General features: G+C 36.8%; 1 long non-coding RNA gene across 1 annotated transcript; it reads right to left on the bottom strand.

The window, feature by feature from the left end:
* Window positions 1–9,002: 9,002 nt before the first annotated feature.
* LOC127530278 (uncharacterized) lies at window positions 9,003–10,524 on the bottom strand. Its single transcript, XR_007936739.1, has 3 exons — window positions 10,472–10,524; window positions 10,306–10,369; window positions 9,003–10,058 (listed from the first exon to the last, which is right to left on the bottom strand). It is a non-coding gene; the product is annotated as an uncharacterized LOC127530278 (long non-coding RNA).
* Window positions 10,525–10,915: the final 391 nt, after the last annotated feature.

Here is a 10,915-nt window from a genome sequence, read left to right as displayed (position 1 = left end):
CAGATCTCTTACCAGAACTAAATAGATAATTAGGAAAAACTAAGCGTTCTAGAGAAAAACAACAGGTGTAGAACAGACAAAAAATAAATAACTTAATTTTACAAATTCAATTGTAAAATTAACAGAGAAAAATAAATAACTTAATTTTACAAATCCAATTGTAAAATTAACAGGCAAAGAAATAAATTACTAAGTTTACAAATTCAACTTTGAATCAGCAGACAAAAGGAAATAAATAACTTTACAATCATAAGCCAAACTTTAACAACTAAACAACCATACAATCAAATTGTCAGGAAATTACCAAATTAAATAATATAATCACAACAAACCAAGACAGTTTACTAAAACTAACATAAACAGAGCTGTTGTCCTTCCTTTCAGACTCAGTGAAAAATCACTTGAGGTCCTCTTAACCACAGGTGTCTTGTCTTCAGTCAAGTTCACCTTTTAATATCTTTATTAGCACCCTCGTTAAACTCCATAGGTACAAGTGGGGGTTAAACCCATCGTATCAGGTGCACAACTGACCGTAGCCTCTGTTTTGATTCTCGTTAACATAAGATTCGCGTCTCTTATCACTGCCAGTATCGTGAATTAATAACTCTGATTTCCAGGTCGACTGCTCACCCAGTAGATAAATATTCTTCTGTCTGACACGTTTTCAAGACACCAGCTTTAGGTAAATCATACATCTACCTTCTCACTTTGAATCATACATCCACACAACTACTGACAATTACACCTCACATACGGTTAAATAATTTAACCATGATCTAACACTTCTGTAAGGATTTACATTTTCAGAAGTGACATATATAGCTTTAGGTTTGTTTTAATTTACCTTATTTTGTTTTATTTTTATTCTCTAAGCCCGTAGGACTTATCTGCTCTTTATTAGAATCTTGATTCTTTTACTTTACCTTACTAGTCAGTAATAAAGCTGTTTCAGAAGCTAACCCACTAACCCTTAGGATTCCTGTTCCTGATACTAATAAACATCAGCCCTGAATCAGAGCAGCATCTGAGTTTGTTCCTGACACCACGGATGACCTTGATGTTGGACCGAAGTTCGTCTGATACAACGAACATCGTTCCAAAGTGGGGGAATATGTAGCAAGACTGCAAAGGCCCTGGAATTCCTGAACTGATCAAAACTCAGATAAGCTGTCTCTCTCTTCAGCACTGACCAACACCCATCTCGAGGATTGAGACATTTGTATTTCTGTAGGTTTTCATTCACAGAAGGATGGAGCTCCTGTGAACATTTAAACCCCTGGAATAACTTCTTCTTTTTAAAAGACAGTGACTTTCAATTATATGCTATGGACGTTTGTTTAATGAACTTTCATGCTAAAATCCCTTTTCAGCTTCAGGAGACCCTCAGCCGGAGACGTCTCTGCATTCCACAGATCAGATAACAAGTCGTAAAACTTTATGGCAGAAGGCTGGAACAGAGAGAGACACACTCTTTAACTGAAGAGACTAATTACTTCAAAGTTCATATTTCTGAGATTTATTTTGTTCTTTCCTGATTACCAAAGTTATAGTGAGATTATGTTGTACATCATATCTGAATTTGACAGTTATATTTGTTACAGAAGCCTCGATATGGAAATGCCTGGTTAATTGACCTCTCCCACAGGATTTTGGACTGAATTCCCTTATTAATCTCTGAATTTCCTCTCCATTTAGGTTGAATGATGACCGTTGTATTTACCTGCTACCAAATCTCTGACTTGTTGTTATATTTTCACTGTGATACATATTTTTAATGTCATAAACATAAACATATAGTTATGAATGAAATGATTCACATCATATGAACATATGTAATAATCTACACATTTAGGAACATGCCTGTCTCTTTCACACAACTGAAATATGGTGGAGAGATAGACAGATTGCGTTTTAATCGTTTAATATCCCAATGTTTTAATTCCTTCTGGAGTAGTTTTCCATCTCTCCTCTTTGAGACAAAGGAAGGGGTCATGTTACCACCCAGAGATTCACGCCGAAGCTTCCCTCCGCCTTGGGGTCCTCCCATGGTCCCTTTGGCCTGATATAAGCCTAAGCAGCCCCCACCTTCACTCTCTTACCGACTCTTCTCTCTTGCCCGCTTCACTTCCCTGTCTTCACTACCTGAGGAATCCATAACAGAGATTCCCATTATTTTCTTACCTAAAGCGCGTTTTTTTCTATCTTTGAAATTCCCTCACCATCTAAGTTTGTTAACTATTTATCTCTAAATATTTTTGTAACTTAAGGAGACATTTTGCTCACGTTAAGCCGAATTTTATTCGTTTTAATCTGAAGAACCGATTCAGAACCAACATTTATTTTTCTTAATTTTGACCGTTTTTCATCAACACCCATTTTTCTTGGCTAAAGCCTGAGAACCATCATTTTTAAGCACTCAGCTGAGAACTCCGGAGACCTGCTGGATCAGGTCTTTGCATAGAACCGATCAACCCGCGGCAGGACATCCAGGCGGCCATAACGACGACGCACCGCTCCGAACCCGCAGGTCCAGACCGTGTGCATAATCTGAAGGCCCCGCAAGTCCCAGCCCCATGACGGTTCACTTCAATAACTCCAGCTGAGTTTGCTCTGATTCCATTCTATGGGTGATGTACTAACAGCTTGGTCATTTAATTCATTTAATCAATTTATTCTTTTACAAATCATTAGAATTCTTAATCCAAATTACCGGTTACCTCGTCAGGTTAGCTCTGGCTAATCCTCACCATATTTCCTTCTCTCTCACACCTACTTCCACATCTCTCACACATGCACACACCACACACACACTCCCACATTCCACACATGCACGCACACACTCACACACACACACACACACACACACACACACACACACACACACACACACACACACACACACACACACACTCACACACACACACACACACACACACACACCATATCTACATTGTACATAGTTCACTTGTCGTTATTTTCATAGAATAGTTAATAAATACCTCATTTTAGACCAAATTACAGTCTTGTGTTTCTTTGTGTAGAATGTGGTCAATTTAACCGAGGATTCAAGACTTTTTGATATGAGATTGATCAAAATTTTTATGAATATTAATTCTTTATTAAAATTAATATTTTTCCCTAGAAATCTAGGGTGGTGCCCCAATTATTAATAACGAGAGCTATAAATCATAACGTAGTACCGCTACAAAAACTTTTAAAATACTGGAAAGGAAATTCCTGTTATATACATGCAGTTGTAAAATTTAGAGTAATTATGTATTATTTTTGTTTGTTTTTTTTCATCTACAGAATTGAAAGATTATGGCGAGATGTGTATGGAAATGTCCTTGACTTGTTCCACACACTGTTTCTCAATTTGGAAGTGGAAGGGTTTCTAAACCCTGAAAATGAACTGGAGTTATTCACTCTCCACTGGACCTACGTCCCACAGCTGCAGTAGCATCTTCAGGCATTTAAGGAAGCCTGGACTCACCACAGTTTGAGGACAGAGAGAGGGCAATCCCCCATGCAACTGTGGCTTAGTCAGCCACGTGAGGGAAATGCTGCTGATCCAGTTGAGGTATGAATCCCCTCTTGTACCTTTACCTTCCTGTCTTCCTTTATATTTGTTTATGTTAACTTTATTATTTCTACTTTGGTACTGGATGGTTCACTTGACAGAGAAAAAAATCTAATGCGTGTGATCTCACTTTATGATTCAGAGTCCAGATTTGATTTAACAAATTGAAATTACCAAAGCATATTTAACAAACACAGTGTAGATGTATGCTGTCTAACACTGCTAGGAGAACCTGGACATTTCAAAAATACTATACTTGGTTTAGTAGCACAATAATATCTATTCTTTATAGAGCTGTGACAGGTCCTGTTTCTGTACTTGGTATTTTTAAATTTTAACATATAAACATATGCATAGATATTTCAATGGTGTAAAATAATATCTATAATATCTATACAATTTTATAGTTCATGAATTTACTCCTTGCACATCTTTTTTTTTTTAAATCAAGTTTTGCCATACCATGTAGTCCCTAATCTACTTTACTTTTTTTATTTTTTGAGGAGTGTGCATTTCTTAATAAAAGAGCTTGCTTCCAAATTATGCTTTCCTTTCAGGTTGCTGCTGATTATGGGATAGACTGGACAGGACCTCACACCCCATACCCAGAAGGCGTCACTGTACCTGATGCACAACTACCCCGGCAGCTTACACAGGCTGAAGTTACATCATTGCCTGATCCGGCCGTTCCTTTTTCTGCTGCACTACGGGCATACACGGATACAGTGTATATTCTTAAGGACATTTTTCAACAAACCTAGACATATCACAACTCACCTTAACAGAATCAGAATGAAACGAACAAGACTCAAAAGAATGCTGCAAATTTTTGGTGCATAATTTTATGACCAGTTGTGAATTTCAAATAAATGCCTTTGAAAACAACAATGTACAAAGACACAGCAAAGGGATATAAAACTGCTTTTATTGCATGCTGAATAGTTGACAGCTTTTAAAAGCATTAGAACAATGTGCCAATAAAAAGGTTTTTTAATAGAACTGACAATTCTTTTCTTTAACTTCCAAACATTTATATTACAACTGTTCTCCAAAGACAGTCTTCCACAAGTGTGGAAACATTTTGTTGTCGCAGAAATGCACAAACCTGAACCTTCGTTTTTGAATCTTTCACATAAAAATAAGCTATTTCATTAATTCACTCTCTCAACTCTCACCTTTAAACTGTCTTCTTGCGACAACTCACAGGCCGACACATTTCTGTTACATGTTAAATGTCACACAACAATTTGAGCCTGACAGCAGCAAAAACAAGAACTGCTGTGAACCTTCTTCTGAAGCATGTATTAGCCTCACAAGCTTACGTCACATCAGAACAATTGTCAAAACAACTACACATATCTGTTTTAACATTTTATGTGTTTTGGTAGCATTATTTGGACTCTCACACAACATACGAGATGGTAAGCCATACTGAGCAACAGCCTGCTAAATCCATCCACTCCTGCATGGATCACGATTCGCCGTATATAAAAGTCACAGTGAAAATATGAATAGAAATGTATAATTATAGGTAGTTACAGCAATGCTACAGTAATAAGGAACAAGGACAAATTATCTCAATAAATGCAACGTAAAGACAACCACAATTACAATAAACAACAGAATTATTATTAATAATAATAATTATTTATTTATCTCTCTCTCTAGGCTGTTATATAGTTGCAGCAAACCCCTCTCTCCTCAGAGCTGCTTCCACTTCTTCCTCAATCCATAGTCTTTTGGGAAACCTACATGGAGTAAAGAAAAAGTAGACAGAGAAGTAAATAAATATGTACACAACAACATATTTATAAATAAATCATGCTAATAAATTAAGTACAAAGAACTGAATTAGCCAATATACTGTAGACTTATTAAATAAATAAATGTGGAAATATAAAGAGAAATAAATAAATAAATAAATAAATAAAAGGAAAAAACAGAAAAGGTAAAAGCAAAGGCAAAATTTTCCTTTTTATTTATTTATTTATTTATTTCTCTTTATATTTCCACATTTATTTATTTATTTAATTATTTATTTCTCTTTATATTTCCACATTTATTTATTTAATTATTTATTTATTTATATTTTGATTTGGCACTCCTATTGCTCCATAGTCTTGTGCGGCCTGGGGCTGCACAACACAACGTAACCCAAACACAAGGGCACAAGGAATCACATTCCACAAGTGAGTATGTCCTTTCCATTGAACTTTTCACAGATTTCACCAGATATTGTAGCAGAAACCCATGGTATGATACCAAGACGTTGTCAGTCTGTGGCTATATCTTTGGAGAAGTGCACACAGAGATGGAAAATTGGGTTTCAGAAATAAACTCATACTGAACTTAGAACAGGATATATTGTTTTTGATGAGCAGTTAATGAAATCAATATTATATCTAGCTTTTTTTTAAGCAGGCATGGAACACAAGTAAATTGAAGAATTTAGGCATGGTTCCAACTTTGTGCTAGCTATGTGCTGTTATTGTTGTTCCCTTTTTTCTCAGAGTGAGGAAAATCTATGCCTGCTAGTACTGAATTACTTACCGTTTGTGTTATTGAACTGAGCAAGTACGATGCTGTTGAGTTTGATCTTGTACTATTTTCCGCGACCGCAATGCTAACCGTTAGCATGTCAATGGGTTTTCCCATAGGAATTAGCACCAAGCTAGCGGACTTTGTTTATACGCCTATAATTATTCAAAGATGTTAATCCCATATGGAAATGCGGCACAAAAAAGGAATAATCAGTAGACTAAATAAATAAAACTTAGAAGCTGCTTATCATAGTGATCAGAGAAACCTGACATCACAACAGGTCAACACAACAAACAGTTGCAGGAAAAGGGGTCCTAAAACTTGTTGTGCTGATTGACACCATAGATATATACAAACACTAGATGGCTCATGAGCGCTGTCAGCCTATGGGGAGCGACGTCGCCACATGGCGGCCATCTTAGGACAGGGCTGCTCGATCACTCATAACATTAAAGTCAATGGAGCATGGATTTTAAAATCACTGTAGATTGCTCAATTTTCAACCGATTTTAGAACAGCTTGGTTTGTTATAAACGTCAGAGATGTACTTGTTTTACTGCTTACATAAGAATAATTAAAACCATTGAATTCATATAATAATGAACACAGATATCATCTTTTTTCAGCATAAATGGATGTAAATATAATTTTATTATTTAGCATTGCACTTCTTTATTACTATCAGCTTTCTAATGCACAGATAAAAACAAAGCTCAACCAAAATCAATACACAACAAACAGAGATGTTGTCTTTTCTTTTCATGAACCTGGTGCCTACATTACCCACAATGCATTTCGGCTGCAGGCTAACTAATCCAGGCATAGATGTATACAAACAATAAGTCTAAGGGCTCAATCAAAGTCTCTTAACAAGCAAATAAATACAACCACAACCACAAAGAATGTAATTTCGCCTAAAGATTAGGTTCTCAAAAAACGTTGGTCTCAGGAAAACCTAATAATTGAAAATCAGATTGTGAGTAACACCATCTTCAATGTGAGTAGCCAGGCAGAAAAGACACACAACTATGCCGCATTTTTCAAAACGAAAAGCTGCGATTTCGGAATTGAGCTGGAATCATAGCCACGTTAATAAGGTTTGTAATAAACTAAACCGTTTGTAAATCAATCAAGAATTGAGCGAGTTGTGAGTGTTAAAGTGAGGAAATCATCCACCTTACCATTGACTACAGTACAGTGCGCCAGAGCAGTCCCCTGTCCTAAGATGGCCGCCAAGTGACGACGCCGCAGACTCCGTCTTGAGACATCTAGCGTTTGTATATATCTATGATTGACACCATCTCTTTGGGAGTGTAATCAAAAGACGACCTCGTAAGCTTTCAAATGAGCCATACCATGTCGAAATCTATGCATTACAAGGAAAGTTATGAGCGGAAAACTGTGTCTGTGTAATGGTCTCGCATATACCAAACGTTGGTTGTTTACAACTTCACTCCGGCGCACTGACGCATCGCCAGCCTATGCTGGACAGTGGCATGAGGCATCTAGTATATCTATGGTTCTCCCCTGTGTTTTCCCGACCACGGTCAGGAAGCGGACAGCAGGAAAGGTTAACAATAGATATCGTCAGTAACTACACAAATATGTTAAGAGCTCAGATAACGACACAATGTAACGAATAAATACAATAACATATAGGCCTACGCCGTTTGGTTTAGCCCGTGGATGCGTCCATAGCAACCACCATAGCAACGGTGGGAAAGGTAACAATTCCATTCCGAGACGTGAAAGATTCATCGTAATAACAAACCAACGATCATACACAAGAACTGAACGAATATTGTGAAATTAAAATGTATATTTTTTGGTGTCGCTGTAATGCCTGAGGCTCAGGTAGAAAGACAGGGGGATCTTGTTGTGGTCAGGAATAAAGTTTTTAGATCGCTGTGCGCTGACTGGTGCATGGATGAGCTCAACAAATGATTGCGGTAAAAGCACGTTCATGGAAATAAATACCGTTGTTTGCATTGACAACGAGCGACTTGTGGATCATTGAAATGCAACTTGTTAACAAGGGAGCGAAGCGTCAACTAATGAACGGCCGGGGAAGACATCTCAGTAACTAGCAGTAATCACCAAGAGTTACAAAAATGATTTAACAACTCAAAAAAATACACAATGCAACAATACAAAAATAAACACACCGCTTGTTTTCAGTTTTGGCAGCGTCCTAATCAACCAACATAACGGTACAAAATGTGACACTGTCACAATTTAATGCCGTGAAGTGAAATTCAGCATAAAAACAAACCACAGATCATTTCCAATAACTGAATGGATAATGTGAAAGTGTTATATATATTTCTCGCTAAAAATGTCATCAAAATGTTTTTTCTGTCCAAACTATCTTAAAATAATGCATTTTCCACGGAAAATAAAAGGAATAGCCGCCATGTTTTCATTTTGAGAAGCCTCCAGCGAGCAGTCACATGACCCTTCGTCAGCCCCATAGAAAAGAATTGGGGGACAAAACGTGAGCATCTCACAATTTTCAGGCCAAAATTGTGAGATTGTAACGTTTTGCATTGTGGACCAACGTGACTATGTCACAATTTGATGTGAGACTGGGTTGTGGAGGCAGCATCATGATGTCGGAATGCTCCTTGGCAGCAGACTTGCAAAGGAAAAGGGTAGAATAACTGCAACAAAGTATAAGGGAATCCTGAAAGACAAATTGGTGCCATCAATAAGAGAACTGCACTGTGGAGGAATATCTGTTCTTCAAAATAAAAATTGAAGAATTTTAAATACTGCCACTGACCCTCTTCTCTGTTCTTACATGTAGAAACATTTAGAAGATGCAAAGCAACACGCCAAAGAACTGTCACACGAGGTTAGATGGATTTTAAAAGGCTTTAATTGTAATTTCTAGTGCATAATCACTCAACACAAATACATAATTTAAAGAACTCATACATATGTTGTTCAACAAATTCAAGACATAATTATGTATTGAAAACATACTGAAGGTTTATTATACACTACTCATTACAGATAAAATTTAGGCATGTTAAAACTACATGAAAATACTTTATATCACATATATTATGGCAACAAATGGGTAACATCTGGATAACTCAGTGACTAACACCCCTGTCTGGGATGTCCAGTGAGGTACCTCATGTTGTTTCTACTCTCAGATTTATGTCCCCTTGGATAAAAGCGTCCGCTAAATGGAATTGTAGAATTGTCAAATAACAAACAGAACATGCATTTAGTATATTGTGTGTGAAGCTTAAATAAAGTGCACCTCTGACCTGATATCTGTCAATAACTGTGCTAACACAAACAGCACATGCTGCTTATCAATAAAAAAGGGGAATTCCTGCTCATAGGCTAACCTTCTGGAACTATTTTGAGGACTGTCCAGGCCAAGTTGACATTCTGACTGCTGATTTGTGTCCAGCAGTCTTGCCCTGTTAAACTGATTTGATGTGGACAGTCAACTAAAACAAAAGCCTACCGGTATATTTTTTGTAGTCTCTTCTTACTTCAGATTAGTGTAATGAATATTAAATGGCAAGACAGACAGTGTAAATGAAAACTCTCATCGTATTTTATCACAGCCTGTGTAAACACACACAAACACAAGTGTTACAAAGTGCAAAAAGCTATTGACTTTCACATGAAATATCTTAAAAAAAACATTACATTCAGTACTATGCATTGAACAAATATTATGCAGTGTATATTTTGCTGGTATGCATTTATATACTGTTGTTGTAAGAACATGTAAAACAAAATATAATTTTCAGAGGATGAAAGAATTAATAAATTGTTAATTTTTCCAAATGTCAAACCCAGCTTTTCCTTGGCTAATAGTCATTCTGATTGGCCAGTGCTGATTTCACAGATTATCAAGTGTTGGATAAAGAGTGATTTTCAGCGGATGCACCAGATGACACGTTGTACCCATCTGAAAAACCAGCAACAAAACAAATCAGGCAGTGGCAAAGCAAAGCAGCTGATACTGTGCTAACAGACAAAATGGAGCTTTGCAGAGCTTGATTTGTGCTTACAATGTTTAAAACAAGATTTTCACAATGTAAATTGAGACACTGTCAGAATTTCACAGGAATCCATCCAAATGTTGACTGCACCAGAATCAAGAATTTCTAACTCACTAGCACACCTAAAACAAACATGAACTGTGACTCCTTTACCTCTTCCTCTTCTCAGTTTCCACAAAAACCCCAGTCCACTTGATGAATTTCCACCACTGGTGCTCTGAAACAAGATCAGAATGAAAACCGTAAACATCCACAACATTTAAAAACCAACCAGTGAGCTGCTAGCAAAGGATCTCATGACTGAGAAAACACTTCTTACCCTTGTCCCACTTCTGGACGTTTGTGACTTTATTGCTATTTCTGACCGCACCTGAAAAGTAAATGAAAGAATTAGAGCACTGCTACAAGACTTGATCAAGTGTGTTTTCAAGATATGGTGAAGTTCAAATGTGGAAACTTTTAGCAATTTTGTGGTAAAATGAAAGGTGTGACAGCCTTTGTTTCTCAAAGTATTATAATATAACCAGCAAAACACCACTGATGTGTGAAATTATTCTGGTGTATGAAGTAATATTTTATTTGTGTCTTTTCAGTGTTGCATTTGGGGATTTCTGTACATTTGTCTCACATTTGGTTGTAAGACCAGTGCTGAGAATGTGGAACGTTTGGAAAATTAAGCAGTAGCTCCTAGTTTGCCTAACCACGGTTGGAAAAAGGTATTGTTCATGTTTTAACATTTCCCTTATGAGTTATTGATCTAGAA

Source organism: Acanthochromis polyacanthus, chromosome 16, assembly GCF_021347895.1.
Source record: "Acanthochromis polyacanthus isolate Apoly-LR-REF ecotype Palm Island chromosome 16, KAUST_Apoly_ChrSc, whole genome shotgun sequence".
NCBI classification, from domain to species: Eukaryota; Metazoa; Chordata; class Actinopteri; family Pomacentridae; genus Acanthochromis; species Acanthochromis polyacanthus.
This window is presented reverse-complemented; position numbering and strand designations above follow the sequence as displayed.